This window comes from Canis aureus, chromosome 10 (assembly GCF_053574225.1).
Source record: "Canis aureus isolate CA01 chromosome 10, VMU_Caureus_v.1.0, whole genome shotgun sequence".
NCBI lineage: Eukaryota > Metazoa > Chordata > Mammalia > Carnivora > Canidae > Canis > Canis aureus.
In genome coordinates this window covers 35,807,315-35,826,533 of record NC_135620.1, presented here as the reverse complement: position 1 = coordinate 35,826,533, position 19,219 = coordinate 35,807,315, and the positions used below count along the sequence as shown (strand labels likewise).

General features: G+C 40.3%; 1 long non-coding RNA gene across 1 annotated transcript; it reads left to right on the top strand.

The window, feature by feature from the left end:
- The first annotated feature begins 4,292 nt into the window (after positions 1-4,292).
- Positions 4,293-10,831, top strand: LOC144321649 (uncharacterized). Its single transcript, XR_013387243.1, has 3 exons — positions 4,293-4,939; positions 6,731-6,839; positions 10,697-10,831. It is a non-coding gene; the product is annotated as an uncharacterized LOC144321649 (long non-coding RNA).
- Positions 10,832-19,219: the final 8,388 nt, after the last annotated feature.

Genomic DNA, 19,219 nt, shown 5'->3' with positions numbered 1-19,219 from the left:
ATCTGAAACATATGTGTTCCATGGGCCCTGAGGAAGAACACAGTTACAATGGGGTTAAAATGGTGCTAAAGAGAAATCTAGAATCCTTCAGGTGAAGCCAGGACGCATACTCACCCTCCAGTTGTTGTTCTTCGGTGTTTTCCACGCTGCTATTGCGTGAAGAATTTTGTCAATTGTCCAGCACCAAGCAATGGATGCTTGGTGTCCGAGCCCTGCCAAGGAGCTGAGCGAACGACAGGATGATGATGGAACAGGTCTCCTGCATCCCTGCTTCTCTGGCACCCTCATGCTCTCACCCTCTCTCTTCTTCTTACTTTCCAATGAAGCGCCTCTGCTCCTGGCACTTTAATTATGTTTTCTCCCCCTACATTATTTTTGTGAGCTTTGACTGGCTGCTCATTTCCCATGTTACTTCTTCCAGCTGGAACCCCTTTCTCATCCAGCTTTCACCCATCCCATGGTTGGTAATTTCTGTATCTCGCCCTGGCCGAGCCTCCACCACTCAGAGCCCCCACCGCCTGAGCAAATAGTCTTGTCTAAGATATAACCGTGGAGTCCTAAGCATTGTATTTTCACCACATATTGTTTTACTTAACCTCCCAGGGACCCCTTGATATATGGTATGGTTCCCATTTTACACTGGAGGAAACTAAAGCCCAGAGCATCTAATGACCTCCCCAAGGTTACCCAGCTGGTAAACGGTGCAGTGATAGAGGAACCTGCATCCTCTGACCCCAGCTTGCTTGCTAGCGCCCGGCGTTGGGCCATCACGGGCTCTACTTTCCATAATGGTAGGTAGTCAAAGGGTACAGCATGTAGGAGACAAAAATTGTAACAAAAGTGCCTTCTGAATCAGCCCTCGCTCAGCCAAGTTGTCCAGCCAAGTGGTAACTGAAGTTTGGGAAATAGCATTTTGGTAGAACTTTCATGGTGAGTTTTGTCACTTATATACGACTTTTGCAAGATCTGTTCTGTGGAGCAGCTAATTAATCCTCTTGGGGCAATTACCCAGTCACCAGAAATGGTCTGCTGCGGGTTCATGCCTCTGGGCACAGTCTGCGCAGCAGGAGAACCTCACAGTGGCAGGTTCGCAACCACCCCCTCCTGAGGTCAGCGTTGCTAGCACTTGCCTATTCTGGGCCCAACAGCACAGCATCACACACAGGTGGGTGTTCTGTAAGTGCTTTTTAATGATGGTGGTGGTGACGATGTACGAAGGTCTGTTTATACTTGCAGAGAGGGCCGTGTATTTTAACAAGAAGGACTTTTGATTGGCATTTCAAAGAGGCTAGTGTTGTTGGAAAATGTCAGCACCCTGCATAGGAGGGCACTTCACAAGTGTTAAGGGATTGGGTCTGCTAAGGGGATTAGGATAATTGTTTTGGAGTGAATGGGCAGGCTCAGTGGAGGTGACCTGAAGTCATTTTAATGGGCCTAGAGGAGCTCATGGTGACAACTCATGCTAGTGGATTAAGATGCTCTGATGGAAATTCCCAATCATTACTTAGCATTGGTTCCATTGGGATACTGGCTGCCCTATTGTATTGCTATGCCTGGTAGGCTGACTCAATTTCTGGGCTCAAACAAAGAAATGCTGATCAAAGAAACTGCCACCACCCCACCATGTGGCACAGGGTTCCTTTGCCTCCAAAGATGAAAGATGCCTATTTTCATGGCACTTCTCATTTTGGGAGAGCCTTTTAATCTGTGCCAGTTCAAGATCAATCAAGGATGAAGTCAAACGCTGTCAGAATAGAAAAATCCTGTGGGTAAAAGTAAAGGAGGGAACTTTTTCTCCTAAGTAAATGCCAGGTTGGGTTGCTGCGAGTCAGTATTACATCAAGGTTGTAAGCTTTAGGAATAAAAGACAAAGTCTGGAATGAACGTGTGTGTAGATTCAAAGATTAGAAAGAACAGAATTCATGTGGGTTCTCCAGGGGAACTAGTAGTTCTTGTCTGTCTGCAACCTTTTCTCACATGATACAAAATAAATGTTGGGTGGAAACCTTAAATTTCAAGTATTGGTTAATCCAAATGACCAAATCAGGTAGTTCTGTTGGCCAAAGGATTGGGATGCTACCATCATCGCCCAAAGGGTTAGGATGTTTGTAGTTTAGCCAGTTTGAACTTCTTTGTGCATGAGATCATCTATGTGCCCTACACATCACTCCCACACTCAGGGAAGTGAAAGAATGTTCTAGAAACAAAATCTGACTTTTGCCACAGACTTCTTATGTTTTGAATATTTGAGGATATTTAACTTCTAATTCATAGTTTAAGACTTTGCAAGGTTGTCAGGTAGTCTGGGAACTTTAGCTGGTTACAGTTTATCCAAATCAGAAGCTCTTCAGGGAAGTGGCTAGATTGGAAAAAGAGGGCGGTACAAGGGCAGGCAGAGTGATGTATCAGCTTGAGTACCATGGACTGTACAAGTTTCGCAACAACGTGAGATTTGCACCTGCAGCTAACAAACTTTAGGTTTCTCTAGAATGCAAATTGAGGAATTGTATACACACATGGCCCTCAGCCTAGAAATTCCATGCCTTCCCACACTGGTTTTGTAAACAGTCTTAACACCCACATTACATATCTGGCCTTGGCTGCCTATAATCATTCCAGTTCCTCTGGTGAGTGGACAGTAACTATTTCAGAGGTTGGGATCTTTTCATTTTGAGTTTGATGTTTAAGTGTATTTTATTTATGGAGCATAACTCATCCAAAAAGCTTGTCTTTAAATTTTAAAAAATCTGCAATAAAATTTATTGTTTCTCTATGCAGCACTTTCTTTCTGTAGACACATTCATCTCTGAAAACTCCTTGCTCTGGATTCTCAAAAGGGCCAAGGAGAGTAATGGAAATTTTGATGAAATAGCCTTCAACTTTGAAATACTCTTTCTCCCTGACACTGTCAGAGTCGCTGTGGGTGGTTGTTAAAAATTGAGATTCCTGGAATTCAACTGAGGTCTACTGAATCAAAATCTCTAGTGCTAGTTCCGGAATCTTCAGTATACACAAGCCCGATAAGCACTTTTGTAGACCTCTGCCATATGCCACCAGCTTGTTTTCAGGACACACTCTAGACCTACTTCAGAGTCTTGGGTTTGTAACATACTTATACAGAAATTCACCTAATTTTGTACTGCCTACCCTTTGTCTGATTTTAGAGAGATGGATTATTACTTAAATGATTTATGTAAAACAGAAATAGAGATTTCTATTCCCTTTCTAATACCCTCTTCCTCCTCCCCAATCTCCTCAACTTTTCTCTCTTAAAACTTTCCTGGCCTCAGTTACAAACATATGTGACATACTGAGGAAGATATAGGAGAAAATGCCAGACAACAATAAAATGTCAAGGTGAGCCAACCTCATTTTTGGTATTCACATAGGAAGTCTGAGAGGGAGAAGTTAATTTACAGGTGGGTTCTCCAGGGGAAGGATGGCACACTGCAAGGCTCTTGGAGAGCGTGTCGGAGAGGTGGAAAGCTGCATATTGAAGGAAACCAAGATTTAGTTTGTGAGGGAGGGCAACTGGTAGTGAACTCAAGATGTCTGAGTACATGTACAACCCAGTGTAACTACATGAAAGAATTTTGTGTGAGGAAGATGAGTTTAAAGAAATTTCTTTGACTTCTAGCTGAGCCAAAGAAGAGATTATTCACCTGCTTATATTCAGAAATATGGCATCACATGAGGTTTTAGCCATTATACCTGCATTCTGACTATCTCCAAATCCTAAAAGTAAAATTCTATAAGTAGCAGGAAGCACACCTGGGAAACTGTCTCATTCTCACGAAGGTCCTTAACATAGTACAGATCAAAATTAAATTCACTTTTCATAAGTCATTTAAACATGACTAAATGTGCCTATAAGGCACCAAATGTTTTACCCTGAACTTGACTTAAGTAGTGGCAAAGCATCATATGATTTGGGGATGCTGTAAGACCTCTCCCTGTTTTCTCTTATTCCCCTCCAGCCTACAGAGCTTCTATTAATTTTTTGTCAAAAGAACAGTTCCTTTGGATTGGACATTATGTATCAGAGCCCCAAATCACAAAGCACAAAAAGCCATTTTACAGCAAGCAACTTAATGATAGTCAATAGCTGTTACCCAGAAAATGCCATGGCCAGAGAGTTTGGACTGCAGAGAGGGGGAGAGGTTTGAGGTACGATTGGTGGTTTGGGGAGGGCAGGTGCTGACACTAGGGTCACTGAGTGGGGGCGTGGGGACATCATGAGGTCATAAAGGAAGCTGAAAGGCAGCACTGAGGAAGGAAACACCAAAGACAACATTTTCTTGCATCATGCTAACCCCCTGGGCAGGACCTATTATGGGGTTAGTAGAATGAATAAAGGAGGCACAGAAGCTGAGGCAGGGAGATGCTGGGTACATTCTCATGTAACGCCTGGGCATAATCAGCAACAGGAGTCACAGCATGCATCAGCTACCCATCTCACCTTTAGCCAACTATTATTTTCTCCACTTTAAACTAACACTGATGGATCACCTTAGGGGAAAAAATGGATTAATGAATTAATTTCTCTAATTTTTCTAAGGCTACAGGAAAAAATAATTGACCTCATTCTGCTAACTGTGAATGGGAGAATGAAATTCATGCGCTTTTTTTTTTTTTTTTTCCTCTGGCAGGATGAGTTCTAATGATTCATGTCCATGGCAATTGAATTTCCTGGAGAAAAGCATCCTGAAATTTGAAGTTACAGTCTTGGCTTTTAAAACTCTGACTATAAAACCTTTCTCTGAGTGGAAAATAGGCTAAATCATGTTTTCTTGTCTTTTTCCTCTCACCTATTCTGTTCCTTGAGCTTCTGATTCACGACTATGCACCAAGGACATTGCGGATGTGGGAGTGAAATGATTCTACAATATTTAGCTCTACAGAGAGAGGCAGACTTGGCTCTGAAGAGGCTGCTAATTGGGTGGGTGCCTGACTTATCCCTCACTGATCCATCCCCACATCCCCAAGGTTTTTGCCGTACATGGAAACATATTCAGGGATTGATTCTAAGGTTACATAACCAATGTTCACAGACTCGTGTGAAAATGAGCCTTATTATTTTAGAACTGGGATGGGGTTTTGTCAATGCAGTTGGGTGTGAGATTAGGGAGTAAGGGGGCCTCTGGCAAACATGAGAGGGCATATCATGTCTATGGAATAAAATTTGTATTTTAAAAAAAAGCACAAACCTGTGTAGGCTAACAGACAAAGACAAGAACATCCACTAAATCCCAAATAGAAATTTACTGGTCAGATTGAACTTCCAGGGCTCCATTTTATAACTCCTGCTTTAAATTCACGTTTCATATTTACAAATGCACTCCAAACTCAAAATGCAAGCCAGTTTTGGATTATGGGGTATTTTGGGTCATCCACTTTTCATGCTATATTCTATCACTAAAATAGTCATTGAAAGACAATCAGGGGCTATGCATACCTCTCATGTCTAAAATGGCATATAGAGAAGACCCAAATATTGAGATTTATCTAAATATGTATGCTATTTTATTGATCTGATTCATATGCTGGTAAGATGTCTACTCAACAAAATATGCTGAGGTGACACTAGCAAAGGAAAAAGACTTCCAAAAATACTGAGCAGAATAGGAGAGAAAAGCAAAGTGATCCCATTCTATGCAGGGGCAAGGTGCATGAGGTATAATTATTGTTGTTACTGTTACTATTATTTCCTAATTCATAGCAGCATTCCTAGTACACAGTGAGGGCTCAATTCATGGTTGTTGAATTTACAAAAAAAAAAAAAAAATTCAAAGTTATTCTATTGTGTTCCACCTTCTGGAGCATTTTGTATTTCAAATGAGGTTCAGGGTAGAAATGTCAGTGTAATCGATAACCAATCTGCCAGAATAACAGTGTGACAGAAATCTGTGTTGTAAATTAAGAGATAAAGGAAAATAACGCTGTTCCTGAAGTCCCATATATAGACACGTCTTGATGATTTTGTCACTTGTTTACGTCTCATTGAAAAAATGCATCTTAGAACTGAAGCATCTACAAAGAGGACAAATGTGCAGTAAATCTGAACCAGTTAAACCTTAATAGTGTAAATGAAACCTTTAAATTGTGTGAACCACTAGCAGCCTTGCAACTCTTTACATGTGCAAAGAATTGAATGAAGACATATGGTCACCATCAACTTGGTTATTTAATTCCGAGATGACACACGTATTAATCTAACTGAAGCTACTATATAGCTGGTTGTAATTAGCCAACCACAAATTTCTATAACCACTTCAGTCTAAACCAAAAGCCAAAATGGCATTTCATGATTATACCATCCCACCCAGATTTGCATTTCTTGATGAATTCCCAAGGTTAGGATATGAGCCATACTGTAAAACCAACCCTCAATTACACCTTTTTAGAGGGGAAGATTAGTGGCAGGTGGTGCCTGCTATAAAAGCCTCATTAAAACACCTTCTGGTGGAGTTTCACAAAAGGAAGCCACCAGATGGAGACCCATCTCCACATGGTAGTCTTACCTCAAATGAGAGTTTCACCTGACACTTTGGGGACAGACAATTTTTTTCTCACCTAACAAGCCACTGAGGTTCAAAAGACGATCTATTAGGATTAATCGTACTTGATCACTAATCCATTGTAATGCCATATGCTGAAAGCGTTGTTCACTGTTAAGCCTGGAGCCAGGTAGAGCCCCTCTGGTAATGTAAACCCTCCCATTTTCCTGCAGCTAATCTAATTTCACCTCCTCCGAAGACCTCAGATGCCAGGAGCGATGCTTAACTCTTCCTACACTGTCTCTGATGCATTTTTGAGTGGTAGCAAATCTGATCTCAAAGGTAACGATGCTGAAACCTGCTGCCTAATTGGAAAATGATTTTCCTGGTGTTGTTTGGTTAGTGGGGTGAATGGATAGAAGGTATTCATTCCATTGTGCACGGATTTAAAGCCCGAGTCAACGGCCTTCTGATCAGCACAGCTTGGTATTACTCATCTCCTCTTCCCTAAACGTGTTTGTCAAATCTGCGATTTACTGAATTGGAACAATTGGCCAGCTGGGCAGAGAAAGTGAAGTTTATGTTTCATAGAGGAGATTTTGTCACCTTATGCAGTCCTTGAAATGGCAAGATTTTTTTTCCCCCCTGTGGCTGGACTTTGGTATGGATCCAAATTATTAAGTGCCCAACAGAGACACTTGTGTATGTGTGTGTGTGTGTGTGCGCGTAGTTTGTTCTCCTCTATGTTTTGTGTTAAGCTGCTTATGAAGCACCACCCACTAAGTTGCTTTGTGAAAGAAAGATGGCCTTTCTCGCTGAAGACCCCATGTCTACGAGTTACACACATGAACGTAATCATACCCGTATGGCCACATGAGCCCCACACATTTTGTTCTGGTCCTGGGGCCCCAGTATGAGGAGTTTATGAAATAATTCCAAATTCACTGCAATATTTTGTGGTCACTTGGTTACAGCTATAGAGAGACTGCAAGAGGGGGTGGAGTAAATAATCCATCTGCAACATATACTAAACAATATCATGACGATAACAATAGGTTTCCCAATACCCTATGCGTCAAACAAGTGGGGCCTGGCCTCCTAATGCCTCCAAAGTGTGGGGCTTCACACTTTCCTATAAACTGCTCACCAAAATGCAAAAGGGTTTAGACAGTAACCATAATTGTAACACCTAAGCAGTTTTTTCAAAAATTTAACCCTTATATTGCATAGTCATGGAGGAGCCATTCTTATTAAAATACAGATTCTCAGGACTCAACACAGACTGACAGAATTGGAGTCTCTAGAGGTGAAATCTGAGCCTTTACTTTTTTTTTTTTTTTTTAATAGGTTTTGGTTTTCTGTCTTTTACAAATTCTTCAAGTGATTCTTATGCACAATAAAATGTAAGGTCCAAGTAAGAGAACACAAAATCCCATTGCCTACCCTGAGGTCCCACCAGGGCCCTGAGACCCCTACTCTCTTCTTTCCTCATCCTGAAGGCAGTGTGACCCTGTGGTCAGGGGAGATAATGTGACCACAAGTCATTCTCTGAAGAAGATGGGAAAATACCCTCCAGTTGCTCCCTGGATCAATTCTGAAGCCAAGCAAGGCTGCTATGAGTGTTTTTTGTTATCCAAATGGTATATCTAATGTGTCCCGTACTGTACATGTTTACGAACACTTTAAAAAAATCTTAAATTTCTATGACACATATAAATCACTCTAACTTTGTTTTTATAGTTTATGTAGTCACCAGACACCACAGATAAAAATACAGCCTCAGCATTGTGCAGCTGGAAGACTTTAGTTTATCATACATAAGAACTGCTAGGTATGGCCAGGCAAAATTATCCTACAGTACTTTTTACAAAAGATAAAAAGAAAAAGAAAAAGAACAAGAAAAAGACAACACTCAGTAGCCAACCAGTTAGACTGAACCAGAGAGTCCAGGTTTTCCCTATTATTACACATGAAGGATAATGTTTTCTCTCTTTGATGCAATTGCATTTACGGGAAAGCGTGGGCAATATCTAGTTTCATTAGCCTCCCTTCTTCACAAGGAAGATTTTTACTTCCATGTATCAAGTCATCCAAGATGCAAATATTTTCTTATAAGTTTTGGCAATCCAACTCCAGAGAGGCAAGTCTCAGTCCACCTTCTGATGGTGGAGACCTGCCTTGTCTCCCTCAGCCCCACTCCTATCCCAGCATGTCTATAGGAATGAGGGCTTTGATGGGGGGCTCACTCAGTTAGGCATCTGCCTTTGGCTCAGGTCATGATCTCAGGGTCCTGAGATGGAGCCCTGCATTCGGCTCCCTGCTCAGTGGGGAGCCTGCTTCTTCCTCTCCCTCTGCCCCTCCTTCTTTCTTGTGCTCTCTCTCTCTCAAATAAATGAAATTGAAAAAATATATATTTTAAAAAAGGAATGAGGGCTTTGCTAAATCTTAAGGAAACCCAGACAAACAAAGGAGACATCAGCTAGTACTTGCTCCTCCCCTCTGACCCTGGACCTTAATCTGCTTACCAGGGATAGTAGGGATCTCCCCTCTTTGTGTGCAGGACAGAGTCAACTTTGGTCTGGTAAAGAGTGGAGGGGGTCAGTGTGTTTGGGAGGATCAAGAAGCAGTGGGTTGGACAGGGCAGTGGTCTCTGCATTGTGGTCACCATGCTCACTGGGACATGGTGGGGCCTGTAGGGAGTGGAGTATCAACCCCAGGTATCTAGCTCTCCAGAGCCATCTGAGCCACCAATACCACCTGAGTGGACTCCCTCTTTTTGAGTACCTGTGGGACAGGACCTAGAAGAGGGGTTCGAGGCTCTGCATTGACCCATGAAGGCAACAGTCTGAATATTGATTTTGAGCCTTTAGATCCCATTACTCCCTGGAAGCTGGGGAAATCTCAAGATTTAGGTTAATCTTAAAAAGATAAAACCATCTAAATTTTACCTTGCTCTGTTCTTTTCTTTCTTTCTTCTTTCTTTCTTTCTTTCTTCTTCTTTCTTTCTTTCTTTCTTTCTTTCTTTCTTTCTTTCTTTCTTTTTCTTTCTTTCTTTCTTTCTTTTTTTTTCTCCTACTTTCTCTCTTTCCTTCCTGCCTGCCTTTTCTCTCTCTCCTTCTCCTTCTCCTCCTCCTCCTCCTCCTCCTCCTCCTCCTCCTCCTTCTTCTTCTTCTTCTTCTTCTTCTTCTTCTTCTTCTTCTTCTTATTCTTCTTCTTCTTCTTCTTCTCCCTTTCCTTCTCCTTCTTCTTATGACATACTCTTTGTTCTTCCTGGCCATCTCTTCTTTTCTCTCTTGTTGGTCTGCCATTAGGAGAGAAAATGAACCCTGCCATGATGTTCTTTAAGGAATATAATTCTCAGCGACCCTCAGAAAGTAGTGGTGCTGTGGAAGGGGTAACCAGAATTGAATTTGTGACATAACAAATGTAAATGATCCTGAATTTCCTTTTCTTTTACTTTTCATTTGTATTGCTTCTCTGATAGTAATATCCATTGCTGCAAGATACGTACTACCTACAAACATTGGAGCACAATTCAAAGACAGATGCATCTAGTATCTCTTTTAGTATAAAGTAGAGCATTTGGCGCCTGCCTTTGGCCCGGGGCGCGATCCTGGAGACCCAGGATCAAATCCCACGTCGGGCTCCCGGTGCATGGAGCCTGCTTCTCCCTCTGCCTATGTCTCTGCCTCTCTCTCTGTGTGTCTCTAATGAATAAATAAATAAAATCTTTAAAAATATAAATAAATAAATAAATAAATAAATAAATAAATAAATAAAGTAGAGCATTTGGCTTTGATAAAAAAAATTAAATTCTTACAAAGCAGCATTAGTGTTTGTCTTCACTTTATCAAGTATTTGTGTAATTTTGAGTCACCTCTCCATTTCCCTTGCCACCTTTCCCTCAAACTTTTTTCTTCTTTTCTGTGGTTATTCTTTCTTTGTTTTCTTTTGTGTCAGTTTCCTCCCAGATTCTCCCTGGCTATATCTGGATGGTGTGGAGTATTCCATTCATGACTGAAGGCATCTGTCTGTGTCTGAGTGTAGGTTGTAGCCACCCCCCAGAAGTACTCATTCTTCCTCCTGACATTTTTCTCCTATGATTTTCCCCACCTCCTAATATTTTTCACTGTGACATTGATGTCAGGATTTCTGTGTTTTCAAAGAATAAAAAATATCTACTTTTTATTCACTTGCAGCTGTTTTTTCTGTATATTCCTGTGGATTACGAAAAAGGGAGCACATGTCTTTCTCAGCCCTCAGCTTTGTGCGGTGCTAATATGTGGGAAAGCTCTTGGGTCAAGATGGAAGAGAGGTGGTCATGATATTCAAACAGCTGGGCCCCTTTTTTCCATACTCCTTGGTCATTTTGCTTATCAAAGTAAAACAATGTTGTTTTGTTGTTGTTGTTGTTGTTGTTTTCTTCTGTAAAGTATTTACTCGCCGGGCTTTTATCTTCTCTGGTTACCTCAAATGTCCCCCAAAGAAGAAACATGACCCCCAATTAGAAGGCGTAGGGGTGGGAGGAGCAGGGTTAGGTGCCTGAATGCCCAGTGGCTGCTCTCACTAAACAGACAAGATTGTCTCAACCAACCTAATTTCTTCTCATTTAACTAATACAAGGCTGAGAGTGACCTTTGCAGGCCAGCGGGCAGGAGCTGAGAAACACTCCCCCAAATGAGCAAGGATGTATATCTGTTTACTCCACAGCATGCCGGCCTAGAGCTAATGACATTAATCCCCCTACTGCATTTCATTAGATGACAGACAGGGAGCCACACTTCGGAGGGAATCAACTGCTTCTCCCCATCAGCCAGCTGCGGAGAGGAGTGGCTCCAGGATCAGCGCCGCTCCCCTCATTTGCTTTTCTTCCTCTATTATCCCTGACATGCTCACTGAACTACAGACTGCATATGTTTAAAAATAATTAAACGCGCTCCAAACAAATAGGCAATGTTTCCACGATCCCTGCAATGAACGTTCTGTGTGTTTTGACAGATTTTTCTGCTCGTTGGATTCATCAAGCCGCCTGGCTCTTTGCTGTCACTCCTGACAACCCCGCAGATAAACCCCCAGGGCAGGCTTGCTGGCCTGGAGCTCCTTCCCTGGCTCTGACCTTGCGGCACAGAGAACTTCCAGGCTGAGGGTCCAGACACCACTGGGGAGATCTGCGTCCGGGGTTCCAGGGCATCATGGTTCCTATATGGCACCAGTAGGTGAAAGACAAAAGTGGGGCAAAATAAATTTGGGGTTTCATTTCGAATGGCTCTGCTGTATCATCCTGAGAAAATAGACATGAAGCTAATTCCATGAGAAAGCAGAAAGACTAAGACAGTGAGACCATCGTCACCCCAATTCCCTGTCAAATATGAACTTCTCATTCTGCTGCCTCTAATGCCCCAGTTTAAAATTTTTAAAAATTAAAATGCCTCTGTTTAAAGGATGAAGAGGAAAAAGGAGTAGTGGACACCTGGATGGCTCAGTGTTGAGCATGTTCCTTTGGCCCAGGTCATGATCCTGGGGTCCTGGGATCTTGTCCTGCATTGGGCTCCCCTCGGGGAGCCTGCTTCTCCCTCTTCCTATGTCTCTGCCTCTCTCTCTCTCTGTGTTTTTCATGAATAAGTAAATAAAATCTTAAAAAAAAAAAAAAAGAAACAGGAAGAAGAGAAAGACAAGATTCAGCTTATAAAGCTACATGAAATACTGCACGATTAAACAAATTAAAATGTGTATAAAGAAATTAAATCACAGAGAAGATAAAGAGTAAGGGGGTATGAAAGAGACTTGGCAAGTTTGAGATGTAAAAATCATCCTAAAAAGAGAGAAGCCTCATTGAAAGGCCTTACTGAGACAAAGATCCTCCTCAGACATGGACATATTGTGACATCAGCAGCAACATCCTCAACAATATTCATTTACAGATTGATGGAAGAGTGCGAGTTTCTTGATCTTTCTCAAAATAGGCTTATGGAATCTTGCAAAAGTATAACGATTCTAGAGGAATTCTGTGGAATAAGGAGTGTATGGAAGTGTACATCTGAGTTGTCAGAGAGAAGTGATCAATACATGTTGGTCCCAAACAAAGTTCCAGTCATCTGGCTTAAACTAAGAATAACTTGGAGAGAAAACATCCCAATGGATGCTCTCTAAATCCTATAGGTAACATATTTAACTCAAATTTGAATCAATATTAATAGCAATTAATAGCTATCAATAACTTATACATTGCTCAGATAGTGATGCCCAAGATCATCCTAGTGTCATATGGATCTTAACCAACAAGACCCTGCAGGAAAGTACAAGTTTCTCTTCAGGAAGAATTTTCTAATGTACTGCAAAATGGATTATCAACTACTAAATTCTACACCAGAAACTAGAAACCTATAGTCCATGGGTCAGATGCAGCCTACTGTCTGTTTTTATATGGCCTGTGTGAACCACGGTTTTTGACACTTTTTCATATGGCTGAAAAAAATATTAAAAACCCAATATTTTGTGACATGTGACAATTATTGATGTTCAATTTCAGTATCCATAAGTAAAGTTTTATTAGAACCAAGCCATGTTCACTCATTTTCATACTATGTATAACTGCTTTTGTTACCACAAAGGCAGAGTTGCAAGACACTGCATAATTCGCAAAGTCTAAAATATTTGTCATCTGGTCCTTTACATAAAAAGTTTGCCAACCTCTGTCTCGTACCATTAACAATAGAGTAGGAATATGATACCTTTAACATTTTTTCCAGTTGCCAAAATAGAACAGAGTCAAAATTCATCAGGATGCCTGGGTGGCTCCGTGGGTGAGCATCTGCCTTCAGCTCCAAGTGTGATCCTGGGGTCCAAGATTGAGTCCCACATCAGGCTCCCTGGATGGAGCCTGCTTCTCCCTCTGCCTGTGTCTCTGCCTCTCTTTCTTTCTGTGTCTCTCATGAATAAATAAATAAAATCTTAGAAAAAACTGGTCACGTTTTCTCTATGTTTCTATAATACATATCAAACAACATACAGCATGCTCACCTTATGACTCATAAAGTCCACTTCCAAGGGATTTATCCAAGAATGGAGGGTGGAAACAAAGATAGATAACAGAAAGTGGGAGATAGCATAGATATATAGCAGAAAATAATTAAATGAATGAATCATCATTTAGTTATGCAGCTAAACCCCTGTACCCATTAAAAGAATGATTAGATGTATTTCGGGGACACAAATAAATCGATAGACATGGTTTCAGCCCGCCTGTATGGTTGCCACCTTCTTAGGAGGAAGGATCCTTAGGTTTGGGGGGAAATTACCAGACTTGGGCTTTCATCGGGGAAAAGCTATGGAAGAACACGAAGGCAAGAAAGGCTATATTGATTTACATTTTACGGGCACAGAGCTACCCCTCTGGGAAGAAGGAGGTGGGAAGGGAATGGAGCCGTGAAGTTGGGCCTACTGTGTACCAATGTTTTAGAGTTTTGGCAACAACACACCAAAAACTGGGTGGCTCAGAGCAAGAGAATTTTTGTGATCTCTCACAGTCCCAAGACCAGAAGTCCAAAGGTCAAGGTGTTCACATGGCCATGCTCCCTCTAAAGGGGATGATTTATTCCAGGTCTTTTCCCTTGGCTGAAATGGCTGTCTCCTCCGTGTTTACTGGGTGCTGTGCAGAGAATTACCTCTTTGTATCTATATTGTGCCTCCTCCCTTTTTAAAACTTCGCCTTTCCTTTCCTTTCTTTTTCATTGTTAAGAGGAAATGCATGGCTTTGGTATAAAATCCAAAGGCCCAAAAAGTAACCTAAGGAAAGGGAAGTATCTTTCCCCCAGAATTCCTAAGCTCACTTATCCTCTGCAGACTACTTGTTACAGTTTCTTGTGTAACCTTTAAGAGATATCCTTTTTTAAGATTTATTTATTTGAGAGAGAGAGTGCATGCCGGGGGTGGGTGGCAGAGGGAGAGAGAGACTTTCAAGCAGACTTCCTGCTGAGTGCAGAGCCCAGTGTGAGACTTGATCTCAGCATCCTGAGATCACGACCTGAGCTAAAATCCAGAGTCAGATGCTTAACCCACTGTGCCACCCAGGTGCCCCTCCTTCAAGAGATATTCCGTGTGTATGCAGATGTATATTGCATATCTTCTGCATTAGCCACTACACATACTGTGTTACTTAGCTTTTTCACTTAAAGATACATGTCTGGAAGCAGTCCACATCTTCATCTGGAGCTGCCTTCTTCATTTAAATAATTGCATTATATGGATGTTTTCTAGTGCACATCACCAGGTCTTTTTTGATTAATATGTCAGCTATTTTCATTCTTTTTCTATTCTGATGCCTCAATGGCTATTTTCTGTATATGTAATTAATTACTCATAAGATTCTATATATGTATTGCATAACTCCTGTATCAGAAAACATATGGATTTTAAATTTCATAAATATTACAAATGTGCTCCATCAACTTAGCAGTAAGTTGCATTGCAACATAATAGTGCCTGATTCCTCACACCTTCTTCAACATAGTATGTTATCAAACATCTTAATTTAAAACAAAAAATTAAAAAAAAAAAACATCTTAATTTTTCACCAGTGTGAAAGATGAAAAATATTTTATTATAGCTTTACCTTACATTTAAAATATGAATAGGCTTGTGCCTTTCTCATGTTTAAAACTATTCACATAGCCTTTCTGTGTCTGTTTATGTCCTTTGTTTTTCTATTGGATTGTTAGTTTTTTCTCATTTGTAGTAGTTTTTATAATTTAAGGAAATTAGTTCTTTACTGTGATGATATTTGAAGATATTTCCCCCTGATTATCATTTGATTTCTGTCTCTTTTTTTGAGGTGTATCTTTTCCATAGGGAAATGTTTTAATGTCATGTAGTCAAATAGCATTCTTTCATGACTTATATAGATGGTATATTTATAAAAGGACTTCCCTACGCTGAAATTTGCAGTTATATATATTTAACATTTCTTCAAGTACTTTGTGTTTTCATGATAACAGATAGTATTATTTTATAACATGCACGGCTATTTTGGGTGTAAAGTTAAGTTGCTCATTAATGCTTTTAAAAACATCCTGGGCTGGGCATGCTGCCACACTTAAGACTGACCTAGGCCATGTTGCTTACATGTGTATTTTTTTCACATGGAAATATGTTCATACTGAGATATGTAGCAGATGTGAATATATCAGACTATGTAGGAAGGGTTGCAAAATACATAATTTTCTTTCTTGATAAATTCATTCTCATTTTGGGCCTTCGCCACAGTCCAGCTTGGGTAAAGTTAGTCATTTGGGGTAAATACAGTCGATTGAGAACCTTCTTTTCCTGCTTCTTTCCCTCTACCCAATCTAGGCTGCTTAGGTTCCATGTGGCTTCATGACCCCTCTCGGTAGCCATGGTGCTGCGAGGCTTGCTCTCAACCCATGGTCATCCTCATCCTGTAAGGTGGGGCACAATTCTGGATAGTCCTGGAGAATGTTGGTGCCAATGGGATGACATTTTCTGAGACGACCCTGTTCCTCTCCGGTCACAGGACTGCAAGAGTCAAACAACTCTCTACCATGAGGTTTCTTTTTTTTTTTTTTTAAAGATTTTATTTATTTATTCATGAGAGACAGAGAGACCGAGAAAGAGACACAGACACAGACAGAGGGAGAAGCAGGCTCCATTAGGGAGCCTGATGCAGAACTTGATCCCGGGACTCCAGGATCATGCCCTGGGCCTAAGGCAGACACTAAACTGCTGGGCCACCTAGGGATCCCCTACTATGATGTTTCTCCAATACAACTGTAATTCCCTTCCAGGTCTGTGACTCCTGGTGTCACATTCACCTGGTACCAGACACCTGCAAAAACATTTGTCTCTTTCCTATTCAGTGGCAGTGCCCACATACTCAGTAGGACAGCTTTAGACCTAAGCTCACCTTTCAGTCATTTCAGCAGGACTGTTGTCCCATCGTAGCCGGGGGACCTAGCTTTACTGTTTGTCATCTTTGAGAGCAGTCATCAGGACTCTATTCTCAGATCTACTAACTACTTGGGGTTTCCATCACTCTTTCTTTGAAACTAATTCTGTGGGTGATAGAGTGGAGTTGGGATTTTCTTTTCATGTCTCTCCTTTATAACACTTCTTGGTCTACTAGCTCAATAGTTTTTCATCTTCAAGGGAAAGTGAGTTTAAAACATAAGGACAACTAGCTTAGTAAGCATTCTCCTGAAATTTTCAGTGTTAAATCTAGACAATATTTTTGAGACTTAGAAAGTCAAAAATTTGATGTGTCTTTTCTGGGGTCTTATTATTATAAATTACTTTTGAAGCTATGGGGACCATGCGTTTATCTGTCTAGGGAAGGATCACTGATTATCTAAAGCAATTCTGGGAAGCATGGACAACAAAAAATAATTTGGTTAACATCTCCCAGTTATAAACATAAGAAGTTGAGTAACAAACCATTTTATACACTATGTATCATTTTTATAAAAAATGGATAATCCAAAACATGAAGCAACAAAATTTAATAAATAATGTGATTATTCAGGGTGGAAAGCTTATAGATAAATTTGATTTATTTATATGTTTTATGAAGTGCTACATTTTTATGCATTTTATAAAATGAAAAAGTAATATATCAATACATAATCATTTAAAAATTTTATGAAAATACACAAAAGCATAACATATTAAATGATATTATGCAAAACTCCAGATCCAAGGTATCATCTCTGTCAATGTTTTGGTGTAAGTTATTATTTTTACATAGATCAACATGTTTTATATAATTGAGATTATTTTGTATCTGCTCATTTTATAATCTTTTGAGTACACAACAAGCATTTATGAATATTTTCTCATGTCACTAAATATTTTTTACAGCATGAGTTTTTGCAATAGTCTATGATATAGATACACTGTAAAATTTTAGACAGTCTTTTGTGGTACATTCAGATTTTTTTTTTAAGATTTTATTTGTTTATTCATGAGAGACACAAAGAGAGAGAGGCAGAGACATGGGCAGAGTGAAAAGCAGGCTCTCTAATGAGGCGAGCCTAATGCAGGACTCTATCCCAGGACCTCAGTCATGACCTGAGCCGAAGGCAGACGCTCAGCCACTGAGCAACCTGGTGCCGCATTCAGATTTTTTCTAATTTTTAAATATTATACAAATAATTCTATGATGAAATTATAACTAAATCTTTATGTCCTTGGTCCTCCCCCCTTTTTTTCCTCTAGAAATGAAGCTGATGTTTTACAATATAAATATATTACACTAGTTTGGAAAAACGTTTAACCAGTTATAATTAAATATCCACCTTGGTTGTTAAAAAAGTTCCAGTAAGCCACCTAAAGAGTGTCTAGTTTCAACCTATATGACTTTTCTAGTGTGTCATCTTGAGAACCTAATTTAAAATTACTCCTATACATCTGAATTTGGTAATATGCTCCATAAGAATATTAGCTACAGTATAAATATAAGGATTTCCACCAAAATACTTGTTGTATTTTTGAAAAGTAGTTATGGAATTTTATTCCTCATTGATGCCTCGTTCACAAAAATAAAAAGTTCAAAAAAATACAATATACATGAATGTGGTGTTTTTAAAACATGGCTGCCAACTCTTTTAATTCTCCTTCTATTGACAAGCACAATCTATCTTTTCCATCTTTCTCCCCAGTAGACATGTGACCATTTCCACCAATAGATCAAGATGACCAAAGGGACACTAGACAACTTCTAAGGGGAACCCACCTAGCTTGCAGCTTGCAGCTCAGCTTCTTTGCTGAGACATTGGGATGCCATCGAGGAAGTGTTCCCTGAGCCACCATGCTGCAGCACATACCTGTAGGCCCTGGAACCTACGATTCTAGCTGAGCTCAGCCATGCAGCCACACTCACCGACATGGCAACCAGCAGGGTGAAGGAGCCATCTTGGAAATGAGTCCTCCAGCTCCACTTGTAATGGTCCCTATGTGTTTAGATTGATCCCAGTTGAGGCCCGAGACATGGATCAGAGACAAACCATCCCTGCCGTGAGTGCCCTGCATTACTGATACGCAAATTGATTATTGAAATGATTGGTTTTTATGCCACTAAGATTTGGAGATTATTTTTGTATGCGCCTTAGATGATAGCAACACTGAGGTTTTTTTTTTTTTCTTTTGATTCTTTACACAGACAGATTATACTTTCAACTCATTCAAGATGACTTCAAATAGTTTAGGTACAACTTAAAAGGATATAAAGGCAGAGTATACTCATGTTTATCCCAGCAGAAATAATCTGATCCAGTGAGAGACAGTTAACATGAAGTCATATTTTCATGCCGGTGTTATAATACAGATGCCGTGCAAAGGAATACATAGCCAAGAATGTAATACATGTCTCTGCAATCTAGTTCAAATTGATTCCTGTTTGTGGATTCACAGGGCAAGAAAAGGTCAATAAAACCTGCAAAGAATCTTCATTTTTCCTAATAAGAGAACCAGAAGAATACAAAAAGCACAATGGTCATCAAGAGTAAAACCGTTTCCTGGTTCTGTTGTTCTTGTGTAGACTATCACCTTGCAACTATAATACAGGAAAGAAACATAATGTTTTAGATCTAATTCATCTGTGATTTGTGCAAATAAAATATTGCTCCAAACTAGCTAAGGCCAGGACCTGAGTTCAGCAAAGACGGTGAAATGATCACCCTCTACCTAGTTCAAATGATCCAGTTCAAAGATGG